The sequence below is a fragment of the Triticum dicoccoides genome, chromosome 2A (assembly GCF_002162155.2).
Source record: "Triticum dicoccoides isolate Atlit2015 ecotype Zavitan chromosome 2A, WEW_v2.0, whole genome shotgun sequence".
In the NCBI taxonomy this organism is placed as follows: domain Eukaryota; kingdom Viridiplantae; phylum Streptophyta; class Magnoliopsida; order Poales; family Poaceae; genus Triticum; species Triticum dicoccoides.
In genome coordinates, this window is record NC_041382.1 from 479,046,212 (window position 1) to 479,068,344 (window position 22,133).

Here is a 22,133-nt window from a genome sequence, read left to right on the forward strand (position 1 = left end):
CCCCGATAAAGCAAGAAGACACGTCGGCAACGCATTAAATGTGTTTTGTCCCATGATGTCAATGATAGACTTGTACATTGTAGACACTTTCCACCTCTTGTGTGCCGCTGTGGCAGTCCCTTTGACATATTAAAGGAGGCCCAAGGCGTATTGGGGAAGGATTGGGACTTTTCGGGCTAGGCATGCACCGCAGCTAGTTCAAGAACACAGGAACATCAAATATATACCAAAGCAGGACTAGGGTATTACACATCGTTTGTGGCCCGAACCTGGATAAAATCCCCCCCCCCCCACACACACACACACGTTGATCTTCTAAACCCGCTCTTTCCACAGCCCTGCGCCCTGTCAACCGTAGAAGGGATTCCCTGTGATCCCGTAGGTGTCGTTCCAGAACCCCGACATCTTTGGCGTGCCAGGTAGGGGGCGCAAACTATGAAATCCGGTTTTGAAGTCAACTCATCGAATCCTTTATCGCGATGGCTCGAGAGAAGAAGGCAACGTCGATCAGCCACACTCCGGCACCGTCAGCCAGGCGAGGCGATGTTGTCCGCAGCCGCAACATCCATCCGCGTGGCAACGGAAAAGCTAAGTCACGCAAAACCTTGAGCATTTCCTTTTTAATATAAGGTTATTCTCCTCGAAAAATCTTGCCCCTTGTATGAAAAACATGTACGCGATGGAACCCTTCCGCTATTGGAAACACCCTCGTTCTGTTTCGAGTCCGCTCAACAGTTCAAGCGGCTGCGCTGAGAACGGGAGGGTGGCCTGCCCGGCAGCAAGCGTCCCCCAGCTGGCTGCTAAGGATCCGTCCTTCAAAGCGCCATAGCATGGGTTTACGTGCCGGCAAACCTATCCAACTAGGCTATGGGTGTGTACATACAAGAAAAGATCGAACACGAAGATAGCATGCTTCATTTCAAAGTACTACAGGGTTATGTTACATCAATAGTTGTTGCGGTTCTAACTTAAGATAAAATTGTCTTGGTCATGAACTCGCAGCGGCGATGAGAAACGGGGTGCCTAGTCCCGGCGCTGGCCCTCCACCCCCTCGACTCCGTCGACGCAGCTGATGATGGGCTCGATACGCTCTTCGAGCACCGTGAGGTTCGTACCCTCCGGCAAGCTCTCCGGCGCGTCGGCGAAGTCACCACTGGGGTTCCAGAACACCATCTTGGTGAACACCTTGGTCAGGGCTGTTGGAAATATGCCCTAGAGGCAATAATAAAATGGTTATTATTATATTTTCTTGTTCATGATAATTGTCTATTGTTCATGTTATAATTATACTAGCACAAATGCCCGTACGTTGCAACGGGGGTAAAAATACCTCACCAACCTGTTTTAGTCACTAAAGAATGCACAATCATGTTAATCATGTTCAGACTCATCTACATCAACATGTTGTAGTCCAGTCTAGTTCAAATCTGACATTGCTTTGGAATAATCAGAAGTATGGTTGACTTTCAATCACAACAATTTGCAACAACAACTAATAAATAATAAGCTTCGAAAACAAATAATTAAAACAGCTAGCAATTTCTATCCATCTCCCTCACTGTCCCGTCCCTCTGTACAATAATGACATCATCACACAAATAATGGCATCCAACCAAATTGCTCCAAATCTCAATTTCGATGTATGTATTGCCATGTACAAATTTCCACAAGCAGAGCACACAGTAGAGCATAGAACACCATATATCAGCCGGACATGAAGCGTATCCCTGTACAAAAGTAAAGCATCCGCTCATAAATCATATCAAACAAATTGCCCCATTTCTCCTCTCTCACGCAACATACAAAATCGCAGGAGCAGTAATCTTCTTCTCAGCCACAATCAGTGTATATATCCTCCCAAAAATTTGGTGCCATCTCATGGAACCTTGCCATGGACGTAACGAAAGAATCACATCTCTATGTCTCTCCCCGTACTGGTTGCTCTCCCTCGTCCACCATGGCCATCCCCCAAGCACTCGACCATGGCACCGGCAACCTCCCCAGTGCTCGGCAATGATCGTCAGTTGCCTTGTCAACACTTGGCCACGACACCAGCTGTCATCGCCCCCGGTCAGCCCTCTATCTCTTGTTCTCAGTCTGGAAAAACTGGTGAGAAAGGAACTTTCTACCTGAGACAAAAAAATACAATTTCCTGGTGCATTAAAAGAAGCTATTGTGGCAATACAAGAGCTTATGGGAACCTCATATAGTAATGCGAAAATCTCAAAGCCAGGTGATCTGCCAAAATTAGGTGTGCCATTATGCTTGACAAAACTCAACAATCCACTTTCTGTAGTTCCTTACCTACTATTTTGCAGAGTGGAAATAATGGGGAGGGCACAAGTGTATGTCAAAGGGGATCATAAGACAAAATATGTTTAGTAAATCACCACAAAAAAGCACAAACCTGAGTGTGCTAACAGAATTGTTAGCAATTGGGATGGGCATTGATGAAAACATTTCTGATTCACAATTTTAGATCACATGGCAACCTGCCCTTTTTAGAGAAAAAGTGGCCACGAGAATCACAAATTAGTTATAGCTCCCTTCATGCCTCTGACATAAATACAACCCCAAAAAGCAGTGATAAAAGCTCCCCCCTGAAGCAGTAAGGACAACTTACCATATCATTAATCTTTCTCCTCTTAGGCTCATCCCCAACATCAATACTCTGAAAACAAAATACGCCAAAGATGGATTTTTACCTTCCATGGAACATTAGCCACTGATGGATTCCTAGTGTGGGATTCAAGAGTTCACCGGGTCACGATGCATCGACGACAAGCCAACCATGTGCTCTGTCAAGGTAGTCCGCATCAGGGGGCTCGAGCAGGTGTTGGCTCTGAGCACTACCTCGCTAGCCTTGGACCTACTCGGGGCACATCCACATTGGCCATGTCAGCGGCGGCATCGTTGTCTCCTACGCGGGCGCTCCCCTAGTGCACGGCTGCATGCCCAACTTGTGGCTAGCAGCCAAGGCGGTGGGCTGCAAGCGTGTAGGACGTGGGGGTGGGGATGTCAGCGGGTTTGTCTCGCCTCATGAACGATCTCGCGGGGCTTCATCTTTATTAATGAGAGTTGAAAGTCAACACGGGTGGTCGAGTATTCTTCAACATCCACGGGCGATATTACAAATTGGACAACTGACTAACCCGATGCCGACGACCGACAAAAAAACAGAAGCATTTTCTTCTACAACAGATGCCTAAACAGGCCTTGAAGCCATGTGAGGCCCAATACAGCGACGGCTCGAAGAGGGGAGGCGAATGAAAATAACATAATTTAGCTCAATGGCAAAATGACACATGAAATGCATATTTTCTAATTAGTAGTTCCAGTTCAAGGGTAGGTGAGCAAAGTAGTTTCCTGCTTGCAGATATTGCGGTGAATATCCCCACAACTCGCCCTTACGCCGTCTTTTAACAAAGGCCCAATTACGAAGTCTACGGATGGAGAAAATGACAGTTTCCACGAACCAAACAATAATACAGCTAAATGAATCAACAGATACAGTTTGATAGGTATCTAGGGGTCGATGTGTAGTTTACCAATTTTAAAATTAGTAAAAGATAAGTCTAGAGTTTTCAAAATGTGGCACAGAGGCTCAAGCTATCATCTCAACATTCCCTTGCCAGAAAAATCAATTGCTGGTAATAGCACTTAGGCATAGAAATAACATAACTTACATTGCATCGCCCAAAAAAATTTACTACTATAAAAACGCATGAATATTTTTTTTGAGAAAACTATAGAAAGGGCTGGCTAGTCATAAAAATATGAATGCAATAGTAATGTAACATGATGGAATAACTACCGCTCGAATATTGATATGTAAAGAGGATGCTGGATGAGAACGAAGTAATAATCTGCTCTTATCATACCTTGGCTTGTCAAGTTCCAAAGATTTCTCTGTACTGAAGCATATAAAGGTTAGGAACATCAAACAAAGGTAGTATCTAAGAAGCATATAAAGGTTAAGAACATTAGACAAAGGTAGAATCTAAGATAATTGGGTTGCAGCAATCGTATACTGCTCGTTTCGAACGACTGTTTCCACTGGAAAAAGCACATTAACAAATAATTGATGGTACAACTGCAAAATAATCTTGAAAAATAAACTGTATATTTCACACTAATTCTGCATGACTACTGATAAAGAACTCAATTGCTTATGGTTTTCCTCAAACAGCCGTGTAGCCCAACTGGACTAACTATAATGCACATGTTATATGGCAACCAGGACAACCAGTGTCTCGATCATGTCGGTGCTTTGGGTAAAAGAATTATCAACTGTAAATCACACTACCTTGATCACTCAGCTGGTCCAAGATCAATGTTTTTGTTTGTTGCGCTTCTCTTTTCCTAACAACTTTGTTTTTCCTATTTCATCTTAATGTTTTTGCCATCCTTGTTTGTCTCCTCCCAGTCCGCCACCAAAATCAATCACGGCTGAAGTAGCTTGGATCAAATGGAGTAGCACAACATGTCCAGCATCGCATGCGGATCTCCTTTTTGCAACGGGATTTTTTGGCGCACGGAACCAATTCTAGTACGAGCTACAGATGGCAAGTGGATTGGAGCACAAGCGACGGCATCCTTGGCCACCCCGCGCCCAAGCTCCATCGACTTTACTTACCTCCACCATCGTCTCATCTGCAGGGCCTCCCCTCGCCAGCGCCGCGCCGCGCCGATCTCCCGGTGTTGCTGCCAGATCGGGGTGGAGGGAGGAGAAGAGGTTGGTTCTCCAGATCAGGGATGGGAGAAGCCCGGAGGTGGCGCTCTGGCCTCGTAGGATTGGTCGGAAGCGGCGCTATCGGTGGAGACATCAGAGACTTGGGGGAGGTTGGCGTCAACGGCAGTGGCCAGCGGCGAGAGGTGCGGCGGCGGTGACCGTCAATTTGCTTGGGCGAAAAAAAGGTATCGGGGCATGGGGATGGACGAGCTGGTGGGTAGTCCGACTAATGTTTTTTGGATGTACCCACGAAACATTCTTTTTAGAAAAAATACCCCAGAAACGTTGTTTATGCTCCGCCAGATTTTTGCCTCTATTTGATCACGTGGCTTAGAGTCCTGTTCGAGTTGCTTTTTTTGAGGGACTGTTCGAGTTGCTTTCAATACAAAGAGTCCTGCTCGGGTTGATTGTGTTGGACCGGGTAGGCCGCGGCGGACGATGGCTAATGTAAAAAACTGTTTAAACTGAAAGCGTAAACTCATGGGAAGAAGGAAGCGACGGTGAATCCGAAGACTCAATTCGTGCTTTATTATTACTAGCAAAAAAGCCCGTGCGTTGCAACGGGGTAATAAAACCGACGAATTGTACTCATGTGACTTGAGCTTTGGTTGGTTTCACACGCTTATACTTCTTAGTTTTCTTGTAAAATAAGATGGCGGTATTTATACTATTCAGGGTTGGTTATCCATCCGTCAGGTTATTCAGGGCGTAAATTTACGGAAAGAAGCATATTGTGACGGTGAATGCGACGGAGTCAATCCATGCTTTATTATTTGAAAAAGAGAAATATGCCCGTGCGTTGCTACGGCTCTAGAATAAACCTATACATGGTCAAAATACAGGACATCAACATGTCTTCTTTTAGTTTTTTTCAAACCATTAGAAATATGTTAGATTTTACTTAAGTTTAGTTCCCTTATTCCACCATAAAGCATTCGGGTTGAAAAGGAGATGGCGTCTGTCATTTACTTTCTAGAAAAACATAGAGTCGATAAACTTTCCTGTATCTTCAGCCATAGGTCCTTTACTCATATTTAAAAAATTGTAATATTTAATCCAAGCAAAATTATATGAATTACAGGACAAATTGTACTCATGTGACTTGAGCTTTGGTTGGTTTCACACGCTCATACTTCTTAGTTTTTTTGGAAAATAATATGGCGGTATTTATACTATTCAGGGTTGGTTATCCATCCGTCAGGTTATTCTTGAAGCTAGCTAGTAATCACCATGAGTTCAGTTGGCGTTCCAAGTAATCACCAAGCCAATCGACCGTGAGCATCCGGACGTTAGCTGCGAATGAAGACGGCTGGATGGGCTAATGAAGATTAAACCTCAATTTTGTACGCGGTAGTGCTGCAGACCTTCTGCAGTGAGACTTCGATCAGAAGGACTTACTCCCTCTGTTCGAAATTACTTGTCATCAAAATGAATGAAAATGAATGTATCTAGAACTAAAATATATCTAGATACATCCATTTCAATGACAAGTATTTCCGGACAAAAGGAGTACCAGACAGGGGCACGGCGGATTTAGATATCCTACTGCAGCTGCCGCTGCTCACCAAGGAGTTGCTCCCGTGCCGCTCGAAGGTCGCCAGCTCGGGGCAGAGCAGGAGCTTAAAGGCATGGACACGCCAGACCTGAAGGACGGCAGTGGCAAGGGTGGCGCAGGTGGGCGACGTTGCTCGCGCTCGCGGCGGACGCTGGCGGCGCTCGATCTTGCCTAGAGCACGGAGGGGACAGGGGAGCAGGGGAAGAGGTAGGCAGTAAACCAGATAGGAATGGCACATGTATCGCATCTGCCCTCGGCGGAGCTCCGCTCTGTCGTCAACATCCGTGACGGACCCCACGAAGCCCATCATGTCGGCGACCTTGAGGAACCGCCCCTGCTTGCCGCGGCCGACCGCAATTTCGGAGAAATTGGAGACGGGGGATCGTCCGCGGTTCGGCAACGGGTACGGGGAGGAGTCCGGGGCAAAGACTGTTCCGCTCGACCGGCCGGAGGAGCGCAGCCGCTCCGGTGGACGGAGATCGAGGGGGTGGCGGCGGTGTCCAACCCCCAACAGGCTGTGTTCTTTTTCTGACGGGACGAAAAAGGGGAATCCCTTCTCTGGAACCGCTGTCGTTGCTCGACTGTGCTCCAAGCCGCCGCCACCGCCGTCGCCTGATTGCTCTCTCCCCGTCAACCCCCCCCCCTCTCTCTGGATCCAGCGACGCGTGTTTAGATCGAAGCCCCCTGAATTCCACGACCGATCTGATTCTATCGATCGAGGCAGCTCTGTTTCGATTTGTATATGTACTTTTTAGGAGGAGTGTCCGTGTTTGTTTCTGGTAGCCATCTATTTGTTTTATGCTCAACAGGCCCATTAGCCCTTGATCTGGCCCAGGGAGTCTAGCGACCCAGGGAGTCTAGCGGGGAAGAGAGCGGGTGCGATCAATTGGATGCACATGACGTGGTTGGCCATCTGAATTAGTACCACCTTGAATATATTTTAAAATTAAAATTGAAAGCGTAAAATCACGGAAAGAAGCGCATTATGACGGTGAACCCGGAGAACCAATCCGTGCTTTATTATTAGGGAGAGATTAGGGAGAGATTAACCGGAAACCGTAATACATGTGTGAATACATAGACCGCAACATGTCCCTAGTAAGCCTCTAGTTGACTAGCTCGTTGATCAATAGATGATTATTGTTTCCTGACCATGGACATTGGATGTCGTTGATAACGGGATCACATCATTAGCAGAATGATGTGATGGACAAAACCCAATCCTAAGTATAGCATAAGATCGTGTTGTTCATTTGCTAGAGCTTTTCTAATGTCAAGTATCATTTCCTTAGACCATGAGATTGTACAACTCTCGGATACCGTAGGAGTGCTTTGGGTGTATCAAATGTCACAACGTAACTGGGTGGCTATAAAGGTGCACTACAGGTATCTATGAAAGTGTCTGTTGGGTTGGCACGAATCGAGACTGGCATTTGTCACTCCGTATGACGGAGAGGTATCTCTGGGCCCACTCGGTAATGCATCATCATAATGAGCTCAATGTGACTAAGGAGTTATCCACGGGATCATGCGCTGCGGAATGAGTAAAGAGACTTGCCGGTAACTAGATTGAACGAGGTATCGGGATACCGACGATCGAATCTCGGGCAAGTAACATACCGATAGACAAAGGGAATTGTATACAGGATTAATTGAATCCTCGACATCGTGGTTCATCCGATGAGATCATCGTGGAACATGTGGGAGCCAACATGGGTATCCAGATCCCGCTGTTGGTTATTGGCCGGAGAGATGTCTCGGTCATGTCTGCATGGTTCCCGAACCCGTAGGGTCTACACACTTAAGGTTCGGTGATGCTAGAGTTGTTATGGGAAATAGTATGTGGTTACCGAAGGTTGTTTGGAGTCCCAGATGAGATCCCGGATGTGACGAGGAACTCTGGAATGGTCCGGAGGTGAAGATTGATATATTGGACGAAGGGTATTGGAGTCCGAAATTGTTCTGGGAGTACCGAGTGATGACCATCATGACCGAAAAGGGTTTTGGAGGCCCGTCAAGTGTTGGGGGGGCTTATGGGCCAAGGGGAAGGGGCACACCAACCCACTAAGGGGCTGTGCGCCCCTCCCACCTCATCTCATGTATCTTGGAGAGGTGGGGCGCCTCCACCTGGCTTGGGAGGCAAGCCTCCACCTGGCTTGGCTTGGGGGGCAAGTCTCCCTAGGATTTCCCTAGGGAGATCCAATCTTCCTTGGCCGCCGCCCCCTAGGGGAAACCCTAGGGCGCCTCTCCCTCTACCCTTCCCCCTATATATAGTGAGGGGGTGGGAGGGCAGCCGCACCCTTCCCCTAGTGCAGCCCTTCCCCTCTCCAACACCTCCTCCTCTGTAGTGCTTGGCGAAGCCCTGCCGGAGAACCACGAGCTCCATCACCACCACGTCGTCGTGCTGCCAGAGTTCTCCCTCAACTTCTCCTCTCCCCTTGCTGGATCAAGAAGGAGGAGACGTCCCCGGGCTGTACGTGTGTTGAACGCGGAGACCCCGTCCGTTCGGCGCTTGATAGGATCTTCCGCGATTTGAATCGCTGCAAATACGACTCCATCAACCGCGTTCTTGTAACGCTTCCGCTTAGCAATCTTCAAGGGTATGAAGATGCACTCCCTCTCTCTCTCTTGTTGCTAGCATCTCCTAGATTGATCTTGGTGACACGTAGGAATTTTTTGAATTATTACTACGTTCCCCAATAGTGGCATCAGAGCTAGGTCTATGCGTAGATTCTATGCACGAGTAGAACACAAAGTAGTTGTGGGCGATGATTTGTTCAATTTGCTTACCGATACTAGTCTTATCTTGATTCGGCGGCATTGTGGGATGAAGTGGCCCGGGCTGACCTTACACGTATGCTTACGTGAGACTGGTTCCACCGACTGACATGCACTTGATGCATAAGGTGGCTAGCGGGTGTCTATCTCTCCCACTTTACTCGGATCAGATTCGATGAAGAGGGTCCTTATGAAGGGTAAATATTGGCATATCACCGTTGTGGCTTTTGCGTAGGTAAGAAACATTCTTGCTAGAAATCCTTAGCAGCCACGTAAAACATGCAACAATAATTAGAGGACGTCTAACTTGTTTTTGCAAGGTATGCTATGTGATGTGATATGGCCAAAAGGATGTGATGAATTATATATATGTGATGTATGAGATTGATCATGTTCTTGTAATAGGAATCACGACTTGCATGTAGATGAGTATGATAACCGGCAGGAACCATAGGAGTTGTCTTAATTTATTGTATGACCCGTGTGTCAATGAAAAATGCCATGTAATTACTTTACTTTATTGCTAACCGTTAGCCATAGTAGTAGAAGTAATAGTTGGCGATACAATTTCATGAAGACACGATGATGTAGATCATGATGATGGAGATTATGGTGTTATGCCGGTGACGAAGGTGATCATGTCGTGCCTCGAAGATGGAGATCAAAGGCGCAAGAAGATATTGGCCATATCATGTCACTTTATGATTTGCATGTGATGTTTGTCATGGCTATATATTATTTGCTTAGAACGACAGTAGCATAAATAAGATGATCCCTCACTAAAAATTTCAAGAAATGTGTTCCCCCTAACTGTGCACCATTGCGAAGGTTCATTGTTTCGAAGCACCACATGATGATCGGGTGTGATAGATTCTAACGTTCGCATACAACGGGTGTAAGCCAGATTTACACATGCGAAACACTTAGGTTGACTTGACGAGCCTAGCATGTACAGACATGGACTCGGAACACAAGAGACCGAAAGGTCGAACATGAGTCGTATAGTAGATACGATCAACATGGAGATGTTCATCGTTGATGACTAGTCTGTCTTACATGATGATCGGATACGGCCTAGTCGATTCGGATCATGTATCACTTAGATGACTAGAGGGATGTCTATCTGAGTGGGAGTTCATTAAATAATTTGGTCAGATGAACTTAATTATCATGAACATAGTCTAAATTGTCTTTGCAAATGATGTTGTGGATTAATAGCTTGCGCTTTAGCTCCTTGTTTTAATACGCTCCTAGAGAAAGACTAAGTTGAAAGATATTATAAGCAATTGTGCGGACTAGGGCTGTAGTCTGAGGATTGTCCTCACTGCTACACAGAAAGCTTCTGTCCTTGATGCACTGCTCGGTGTGCCAACCCCTCTGGCGTCGTCTGTGGATGTTGTCAACATCTGGCAGACGCGTTCTGATGACTACCTGGTAGTTTAGTGCCCCATGATTTACGGCTTAGAGTCAGGGCTCCAAAAGCATTTTGAACGCCATGGAACATATGAGATGTTCCAAGAGCTGAAATTGGTATTCCAGGCTCATGCCCGTCTTGAGAGGTTTGAGACCTCTGACAAGATCTTTGCCTACAAGATGGAGGAGAATAGCTCAGCCAGTGAGCATGTGCTCAGAATGTCTAGGTACTTCAATCACTTGAATCAAGTGGGAGTTAATCTTCCAGATAAGAGAGTGATTGACAAAAGTTCTCCAGTCACTATCACCAAGCTGCTAGAGTTTTGTGATGAACTATAACATGCAATGGAAGGTGGTCCCAAAGATGTTCATCATGCTTAAGGCCGTAAAGGTAGAAATCCAGAAGGAGCATCAAGTGTTGATGGTTAACAAGACCACTGGTTTCAAAGAAGGGCAAGCAAGAAGGAAACTTCATGAATGGCAAGCCAGTTGCCGCTCCAGTGAAGAAACCCAAGAACCCAAACCCGAGACGAAGTGCTTCTATTAGGGGAACGGTCACTGGTAGCGGAACTGCCTCAAATACTTGGTAGATAAGAAGGCTGGCAATGTGTACCTTACTAGTACTCCTAGTAGCACATGGGTATTAGATACCGGTTCAGTTGCTAATATTGGTAACTCGAAACAAAAGCTATGGAATAAACGGAGACTAGTTAAGGGCAAGGTGATGATGTGTGTTGGAAGTGTTTCCAAGGATGATATGATCACCATCACACGCTCCCTCTACCTTCGGGATTAGTGTTGAACCCAGATAAATGTTGTTTGTATTGGTGTTTGCGTAGAGCATGAACATGATTAGATCATGTTTATTGCAATAGGGTTATTCATTTAAGTCGGAGAATAATGGTTATTCTATTTACATGAATAATACCGTATATGGTCATGCACCCAATGTGAATGGTTTATTGAATCTTGGTCGTAGTGATACACATGGTCATAACATTGATGCCAAAAGATGTAGAGTTGATAATGATAGTACCACTTTCTTGTGGCACTGCCGCTTAGGTCATATTGGTGTAAAGCGCATGAAGAACCTCCATACTAATGAACTTTTGGATTCACTTGATTTTCGATCACCTGACACATGCGAACCATGCCTCATAGGCAAGATGACTAAAACCCCGTTTTCTGGAACAATGGAACGGGCAAGTGACTTGTTGGAAATCACACATGCTGATGTGCAGTCCGATGAGTGTTGACGCACGCGGTGGATATCATTATTTTCTCACCTTCACCATTGAATTGAGTAGATATGGGTATATTTACTTAATGAAGCATAAGTCTAAAACGTTTGAAAAGTTCAAGCAATTTCAGAGTGAAGTTGAGAATCATCATAACAAGAAGATCAAGTTCCTATGATCTGATCAAGGGGAGTGTATCTGAGTTATGAGTTTGGCCATCACTAAAGACAAGGTGGAATTGTTTCACAGTTGACGCCACCTCGAACACCATAGCGTAATGGTGTGTCCAAACGTCGTAATCACGCCCTATTGGATATGGTGTGATCTATGATGTCTCTTACCAATCTACCGCTATCATTTTGGGGTTATGCATTAGAGACAATTACATTCACTTTAAATAGGGCACCATCTAAGTCCGTGGGGACGACATTGTATGAACTATGGTTTGGCAAGAAACCTAAGTTGTTGTTTCTTAAGGTTTGGGGCTATGATGCTTATGTCAATAGGCTTCAGCCAGAAAAGCTCGAACCCAAAGCGGAAAATTGTGTCTTCATGGAATACCCAAACAAGATGATTGGGTATACCTTCTATCTCAGATCTGAGGTCAAAGTGTTTGTCACTAGGAACAGGTCCTTTCTCGAGAAATAGTTTCTCTTGAAAGAATTGAGCGGGAGGAAGATAGAACTTGATGAGGTTGTTGAACCTTCACTTCAACCAAAGAGTAGAGCATCACAGAAAGATGTTTCTGTGGCACTTACGTCAGTTGAAGAGAAATCTAATGGTGATGATCATGAAGCTTCGGATCAAATTACTATCAAACCTCATAGGTCGACAAGGGTGTGTACAACTTCTGAGTGGTAACCCTGTCTTAAAGGTCATGTTGTTGGACAACGATGAACCTATGAGCTATGAAGAAGCGATGGTGGGCCCGGATTCCAACAAATGGCTGGAAGCCATGAAATCCGAGATAGGATCCATGTATGAGAAAAAAGTATGGACTTTGGTGGACTTGCCCAATGATCGGCAAGCCATTGAGAATAAATGGATCTTTAAGAAGAAGATAGACACTGATGGTATTGTCACCATTTATGGAGCTCGACTTGTCTCAAAGAAGTTTCCGACAAGTTCAAGGAGTTGACTGTGATGATACTTTCTCAATCATAGTGATGCTAACGTCTGTTAGAATTATGTTAGCAGTTGCTGCATTTTCACTTACGAAAGCTAGCAGATGGATGTCAAAACAAAGTTTCCTTGACGGTTTTTGTGAGGAAAGGCTGTATGTGATACAACCAGAAGGTTTTGTCGATCCTAAGGATGCTAAAAGGTATGCAAACTCCAGCGATCCTTCTAAGGACTGGAGCAAGCATCTCAGAGTTGGAACATACGCTTTGATGAGGTGATCAAAGCATTTTGGTTTATACAAAGTTTGCAAGAAACTTGTTTTTGCAAGAAAGTGAGTGGGAGCACTACAACATTTTGATAAGTATATGTGGATGACATATTGTTGGTTGGAAATGATGTAGAATTTCTGGAAAGCATAAAGGGTTATTTGAATGGAGTTTTTCAAAGGAAGACCTGTGTGAAACTGCTTACATGTTGGGTATCAAGATCTATAGAGATAGATCAAGACGCTTGATAAGACTTTCACAGAGCACATACCTTGACATGATCTTGAAGGAGTTCAAGATGGATCAGTCAAAGAAGGAGTTCTTGCCTGAGTTTTAAGGTGTGAAGTTAAGACTTCAAGCTCGACCACGGCATAAGAAAGAGAAATGACGAAAGGTGTCCCCTATGCCTTAGCCATAGGCTCTATACAATATGCCATGTTGTGTACCACGATGTGCCTTGCCACATGTCTAGCAAGGGGGTATAAGAAAGATCCAGGAGTGGATCATTGGACAGCAGTCAAAAATTGTCCTTAGGAATAAGGAAATGTTTCTCGATATGGAGGTGATAAAGAGTTCGGCGTAAAGGGTTACGTCGATGCAAGCTTTAACACCTATCTGGATGACTCTGGGTAGCAAACCGGATACGTATAGTGGAGCAACCATTTAGAATAGCTCCAAGTGGAGCATAGTAGCAACACCTACAATATGAAATAGAGATTTGTGAAGAACACACGGATCTGAATGTTGCAGACCCGTTGACTGAAACCTCTCTCGTAAGCATAACATGATCAAACCCTAGAACTCATTGAGTGTTAATCACATGGTGATGTGAACTAGATTATTGACTCTAGTAAGCTCTTGGGTGTTAATCACATGGCAATGTGAACTAGATTATTGACTCTAGTAAATTCTTTGGGTGTTAGTCACATGGCGATGTGAACTATGAGTGTTGATCACATGGCGACGTGGACTAGATTATTGACTCTAGTGCAAGTGGGAGACTGTTGGAAATATGCCCTAGAGGCAATAATAAAATGGTTATTATTATATTTCCTTGTTCATGATAATTGTCTATTGTTCATGCTATAATTGTATTAACCGGAAACTGTAATACATGTGTGAATACATAGACCACAACATGTCCCTAGTAAGCCTCTAGTTGACTACCTCGTTGGTCAATAGATGGTTATGGTTCCCTGACCATGGACATTGGATGTCATTGATAATGGGATCACATCATTAGGAGAATGATGTGATGGACAAGACCCAATCCTAAGCATAGCACAAGATCGTGTAGTTCATTTGCTAGAGCTTTTCTAATGTCAAGTATCATTTCCTTAGACCATGAGATTGTGCAACTCCCGGATACCGTAGGAGTGCTCTGGGTGTATCAAATGTCACAACGTAACTGGGTGGCTATAAAGGTGCACTACAGGTATCTCCGAAAGTGTGTGTTGGGTTGGCACGAATCGAGACTGGGATTTGTCACTCCGTATGATGGAGAGGTATCTCTAGGCCCACTCGGTAATGCATCATCCTAATGAGCTCAATGTGACTAAGGAGTTAGCCACGGGATCATGCGCTACGGAACGAGTAAAGAGACTTGCCGGTAACTAGATTGAACGAGGTATGGGGATACCGACGATCGAATCTCGGGTAAGTAACATACCAATAGACAAAGGGAATTTTATACGGGATTGATTGAATCCTCGACATCGTGGTTCATCCGATGAGATCATCGTGGAACATGTGGGAGCCAACATGGGTATCTAGATCCCGCTGTTGGTTATTGGCAGGAGAGCATGTCTGCATGGTTCCCGAACCCGTAGGGTCTACACACATAAGATTCGATGACGCTAGAGTTGTTGTGGGAAATAGTATGTGGTTACCGAAGGTTATTCGGAGTCCCGGATGAGATCCCGGACATGACGAGGAGCTCCAGAATGGTCTGGAGGTGAAGATTGATATATTGGATGAAGGGTATTGGAGTCTGGAATTGTTCTGGGAGTACCGGGTGACGACCAGCGTGACCAAAAACGGTTTCGGAGGCCCCAGCAAGCGTTGGGGGGCCTTATGGGCCAAGGGGAAGGGGCACACTGATGTCTACTACACAACCTTCTTCTTGTAGACGTTGTTGGGCCTCCAAGTGCAGAGGTTTGTAGGACAGTAGCAAATTTCCCTCAAGTGGATGACCTAAGGTTTATCAATCCGTAGGAGGTGTAGGATGAAGATGGTCTCTCTCAAGCAACCCTGCAACCAAATAACAAAGAGTCTCTTGTGTCCCCAACACACCCAATACAATGGTAAATTGTATAGGTGCACTAGTTCAGAAAAGAGATTGTGATACAAGTGGTATATGGATGGTAGATAAAGGTTTTTGTAATCTGAAAATATAAAAACAGCAAGGTAACTAATGATTAAAGTGAGCGTAAACAATATTGCAATGCTAGGAAACAAGGCCTAGGGTTCATACTTTCACTAGTGCAAGTTCTCTCAACAATAATAACATAATTGGATCACATAACTATCCCTCAACATGCAACAAAGAGTCACTCCAAAGTCACTAATAGTGGAGAACAAACGAAGAGATTATGGTAGGGTACGAAACCACCTCAAAGTTATCCTTTCTAATCGATCTATTCAAGAGTCCGTAGTAAAATAACATGACTATTCTTTCCGTTCAATCTATCATAGATTTCGTACTAGAATAACACCTAGAGACACAAATCAACCAAAACCCTAATGTCACCTAGATACTCCAATGTCACCTCAAGTATTCGTGGGTATGATTATACGATATGCATCACACAATCTCAGATTCATCTATTCAAACCTACACAAAGTACTTCAAAGAGTGCCCCAAAGATTCTACCGAAGAGTCAAGACGAAAACGTGTGCCAACCCCTATGCATAGGTTCATGGGCGGAACCCACAAGTTGATCACCAAAACATACATCAAGTGGATCAATAGAATACCCCATTGTCACCACGGGTATCCCACGCAAGACATACATCAAGTGTTCTCAAATCCTTAAAGACTCAATCGGATAAGATAACTTCAAAGGGAAAAATCAATCCATTACAAGAGAGTAGAGGGGTAGAAACATCATAAGGTCCAACTATAATAGCAAAGCTCGCGATACATCAAGATCATATCACCTCAAGAACACGAGAGAGAGAGAGAGAGAGATCAAACACATAGCTACTGGTACATACCCTCAGCCCCGAGGGAGAACTACTCCATCCTCGTCATGGAGAGCACCGGGATGATGAAGATGGCCACCGAAGAGGGATTCCCCCCTCCGACAGGGTGCCGGAATGGGTCTAGATTGGTTTTCGGTGGCTACGAAGGCTTCTGGTGGTGGAACTCTCGATCTATTGTGCTCCTCGATGGTTTTAGGGTATATTGGTATATATAGGAGGAAGAAGTACGTCAGAGGAGCCACGAGGGGCCCATGAGGGTGGAGGGCGCGCCCAGGGGGGTGGGCGCGCCCCCTACCTCGTGCCTTCCTCGTTGCTTCCCTTACGTACACCCCAAGTCTCCTGGATTGCTTCGGTTCCAGAAATAACTCTCTCGAAGGTTTCATTCCATTTGGACTCCGTTTGATATTCCTTTTTTGCGAAACACTGAAACAAGGGAAAAAACAGAAACCGGCACTCGGCTCTGGGTTAATAGGTTAGTCCCAAAAATAATATAAAAGTGTATAATAAAGCCCATAAACATCCAAAACAGATAATATAACAACATGGAACAATCAAAAATTATAGATACGTTGGAGACGTATCAACATCCCCAAGCTTAATTCCTGCTCGTCCTCGAGTAGGTAAATGATAAAAACAAATTTTTTGATGTGGAATGCTACCTAACATATTTCTCTAGGTAATTCTCTTCATTTTGGCATGAATGTTCAGATCCATAAGATTCAAGACAAAAGTTTAATATTGACATAAAAATAATAATACTTCAAGCATACTAACTAAGCAATCATGTCTTCTCAAAATAACATGGCCAAAGAAAGTTATCCCTGCAAAATCATATAGTCTGGCTATGCTCCATCTTCACCACACAAAGAATTTAAATCATGCACAACCCCGATGACAAGCCAAGCCATTGTTTCATACTTTTGATGTTCTCAAACTTTTTCAATCTTCACGCAATATATGAGCGTGAGCCATGGATGTAGCACTATGGGGGGAATAGAATGGTGGTTGTGGAGAAGACAAAAAGGAGATGATAGTTTCACATCAACTAGGCGTATCAACGGGCTATGGAGATGCCCATCAATAGATATCAATGTGAGTGAGTAGGGATTGCCATGCAACGGATGCACTAGAGCTATAAGTGTATGAAAGCTCAACAAAAGAAACTAGTGGGTGTGCATCCAACTTGCTTGCTCACGAAGACCTAGGGAATTTTGAGGAATCCCATCATTGGAATATACAAGCCAAGTTCTATAATGTAAAATTCCCACTAGTATATGAAAGTGACAACATAGGAGACTCTCTATCATGAAGATCATGGTGCTACTTTGAAGCACAAGTGTGGTAAAAGGATAGTAGCATTGTCCCTTCTCTCTTTTTCTCTCATTTTTTATTTGGGCCTTTCTTTTTTTTATGGCCTCTTTTTTTCTTTTTTTTATTTGGGCTTCTTTGGCCTCTTTTATTTTTTTATTTTTTTTCGTTCGGAGTCTCATCCCGACTTGTGGGGGAATCATGGTCTCCATCATCCTTTCCTCACTTGGGACAATGCTCTAATAATGAAAATCATCACACTTTTATTTACTTACAACTCAAGAATTACAACTCGATACTTAGAACAAGATAACTCTATATGAATGCCTCTGGCGGTGTACCGGGATGTGCAATGACTCATGAGTGACATGTATGAAAGAATTATGAATGGTGGCTTTGCCACAAATACGATGTCAACTACATGATCATGCGAAGCAATATGAAAATGATGGAGCGTGTCATAATAACGGAAGGGTGGAAAGTTGCATGGCAATATATCTCAGAATGGCTATGGAAATGCCATAATAGGTAGGTATGGTGGCTGTTTTGAGGAAGGTAAATGGTGGGTTTATGGTGCCGGTGAAAGTTGCGTGGTACTAGAGAGGCTAGCAATAGTGGAGGGGTGAGAGTGCGTATAATCCATGGACTCAACATTAGTCATAAAGAACTCACATACTTATTGCAAAAATCTATTAGTTATCGAAACAAAGTACTACGTGCATGCTCCTAGGGGGATAGATTGGTAGGAAAAGACCATCGCTTGCCCCCGACCGCCACTCATAAGGAAGACCATCAATAAATACATCATGCTCCGACTTCTTAACATAACGGTTCACTATACGTGCATGCTACGGGAATCACATACTTCAACACAAGCATTTCTCAAATTCACAACTACTCAACTAGCACGACTCTAATATCACCATCTCCATATCTCAAAACAATTATCAAATTTCAAACTTCTCATAGTATTCAATGCACTTATAGAAAGTTTTTATTATTGCCATGTTGTTCTAAAGGACTATCAAAATGATATAAGTGAAGCATGAGAGATCAATTATTTCTATAAAATAAAACCACCGCCATGCTCTAAAAGATATAAGTGAAGCACTAGAGCAAATGACAAACTACTCCGAAACATATAAGTGAAGATCAATGAGTAGTCGAATAATTATGCAACTATGTGAAGACTCTCTAACATTTAAGAATTTTAGATCTTCGTATTTTATTCATACAGCAAGCAAAACTAAGTAAAATGATATTCTAAGAATGGCAAACATCATGTGAAGAAGCAAAAACTTAGGATCAACCGAAACTAACCTATAGTTGTTGAAGAAGAAAGGTGGGATGCCAACCGGGGCATCCCCAAGCTTAGACACTTGAGACTTCTTGAGATATTATCTTGGGATGCCTTGGTCATCCCCAAGCTTGAGATTTTGTATCTCCTTAATTCCTCTCATATCACGGTCTCCCTAAATCTCAAAAGCTTCATCCACACAAAACTCAACAAGGACTCGTGAGATAAGTTAGTATAAACCAATGCAAAAACCTTATCATACTCTACTGTAGCAAATCACTAAAATTATTATTCAACATTTCATACTAAATGCCTATGCATATTTAATAGTCATATCCTCAAATAGAATCATTAAAGAAGCAAACATATGCAAACAATGGAAACATAACAGCAATCTGCCTAAACAGGACAGTCTGTAAAGAGTGCAGCAAGATCCATACTTCCCTACCTCCAAAAATTATGAAAGAAAATTTCCACCGTAGTAAATTTATCAGATCTTATTATGCAAAAGGTTTCAACATTTTATCACATTCTGACTTTTCTAGGGAATTTTTGCAACAGCGGTAAACTTTCTGTTTTCAAACAGCAACACGTGGACTTAGTAAAATAGGCATAGTAAAGGCTATCAATGCCACTTTTATTGAAATAAAAGATGAAAAACATTGTTCTAAATAACATCAAGCAAATCCTAACAAAATAAATTGACGCTCCAAGAAAAACACATATCATTTGGTGAATAAAAATATAGCTCCAAGTAAAGTTACCGATGAATGAAGACGAAAGAGGGGATGCCATCCGGGGCATCCCCAAGCTTAGGCTCTTGGTTGTCCTTGAATATTACCTTGGGGTGCCTTGGAAATCCCCAAGCTTAGGCTCTTTCCACTCCTAATCCCATAGTCCATCGAATCTTCACCCAAAACTTGAAAACTTCACAACACAAAACTTAACAGAAAACTCGTAAGCTCCGTTAGTATAAGAAAACAAACCACCACTTCAAGTTACTGTAATGAACTCATTCTTTATTTATATTGGTGTTAAACCTACTGTATTCCAACTTCTCTATGGTTCATACCCTCCGATACTACTCATAGATTCATCAAAAAAAGCAAACAACACAATGAAAATAGAATCTGTCAAAAACAGAACAGTCTGTAGTAATCTGTAGGATTCGGATACTTCTGTAACTCCCAAAATCCTGAGAAATTAGGAAGTCCTAGGAAATTTGTTTATTAATATACTGCAAGTGGAATTGGTATTTTATCGCTCTCTGGTAAGAAATTAAAATTATTCTCGTGAGCACATACTTTCTGTTTTTTATAGCAAGATCAAATAACAATCACCCAAGAAGGTCCTAAAGGCTTTACTTGGCACAAACACTAATTAAAATATAAAACCACATCTAAACAGAGGCTAGATGAATTATTTATTACTAAACAGGAACAAAAAGCAAGGAACAAAAATAAAATTGGGTTGTCTCCCAACAAGCGCTATCGTTTAATGCCCCTAGCTAGGCATGATGATTTCAATGATGCTCACATAAAAGATAAGAATTGTAACATAAAGAGAGCATCATGAAGAATATGGCTATAGCACATTTAAGTCTAACCCACTTCCTATGCATTGGTATTTTGTGAGCAAACTACTTGTGGGAACAAGAATCAACTTGCATAGGAAGGTAAAACAAGCATAACTTTAAAACTTTAAGCACATAGAGAGGAAAATTGATATTATTGCAATTCCTACAAGCATATATTCCTCCCTCATAATAATTTCAGTAGCATCATGAATGAATTCAACAATATAACTATCACATAAAGCACTATTTTCATTATGCACAAGCATAGAATTTTTATTACTCTCCACATAAGCAAATTTCTTCTCATGAATAGTAGTGGGAGCAAACTCAACAAAATAACTATCATGGGATTGAAAATTGAAATCAAGATGAGAAGTTTCATTTTATCATTATTCTTTAAAGCATACGTGTCATCACAATAATCATCATAGATAGGAGCCATGCTTTCATCATAATAAATTTGCACATCAAAACTTGGAAGACTACAAATATCATCTTCATTAAACATAGCTTCCCCAAGCTTGTGGCTTTGCATATCATTAGCACCATAGATATTCAAGGAATTCATACTAACAACATTGCAATCATGCTCATTATTCAAAGATTTAGTGCCAAACATTCTAATGCATTCTTCCTCTAGCACTTGAGCACAATTATCGGAATCCTTATTTTCATGATAGATATTAAAAAGATGAAGCATATGAGGTACCCTCAATTCCATTTTTTTGTAGTTTTCTTTTATAAACTAAACAAGTGCTAAAACAAGAAACAAAAAGATTAGATTGCAAGATCTAAATATATACCTTCAGGCGCTAACCTCCCCGGCAACGGCGCCAAAAAAGAGCTTGATGTCTACTACACAACCTTATTCTTGTAGACGTTGTTGGGCCTCCAAGTGCAGAGGTTTGTAGGACAGTAGCAAATTTCCCTCAAGTGGATGACCTAAGGTTTATCAATCTGTAGGAGGCGTAGGATGAAGATGGTATCTCTCAAGCAACCCTGCAACCAAATAACAAAGAGTCTCTTGTGTCCCCAACACACCCAATACAATGGTAAATTGTATATGTGCACTAGTTCGGCAAAGAGATGGTGATACAAGTGGTATATGGATGGTAGATAAAGGTTTTTGTAATCTGAAAATATAAAAACAGCAAGGTAACTAATGATAAAAGTGAGCGTAAACGGTATTACAATGCTAGGAAACAAGGCCTAGGGTTCATACTTTCACTAGTGCAAGTTCTCTCAACAATAATAACATAATTGGATCACATAACTATCCCTCAACATGTAACAAAGAGTCACTTCAAAGTCACTAATAGTGGAGAACAAATGAAGAGATTGTGGTAGGGTAAGAAACCACCTCAAAGTTATCCTTTCTGATCGATCTATTCAAGAGTCCGTAGTAAAAATAACACGAAGCTATTCTTTCCGTTCAATCTATCATAGAGTTCGTACTAGAATAACACCTTCAGACACAAATCAACCAAAACCCTAATGTCACCTAGATACTCCAATGTCACCTCAAGTATCCGTGGGTATGATTATACGATATGCATCACACAATCTCAGATTCATTTATTCGAAGCTACACAAAGTACTTCAAAGAGTGCCCCAAAGATTCTACCGAAGAGTCAAGACGAAAAC

The 22,133-nt window shown here is 42.9% G+C and overlaps 1 long non-coding RNA gene across 1 annotated transcript; it reads right to left on the reverse strand.

The window, feature by feature from the left end:
- Window positions 1-1,617: 1,617 nt before the first annotated feature.
- Window positions 1,618-4,943, reverse strand: LOC119354962. The gene is made up of 2 exons (XR_005171364.1): window positions 2,624-4,943; window positions 1,618-2,129 (listed from the first exon to the last, which is right to left on the reverse strand). It is a non-coding gene; the product is annotated as an uncharacterized LOC119354962 (long non-coding RNA).
- Between the last annotated feature and the right edge of the window lie 17,190 nt (window positions 4,944-22,133).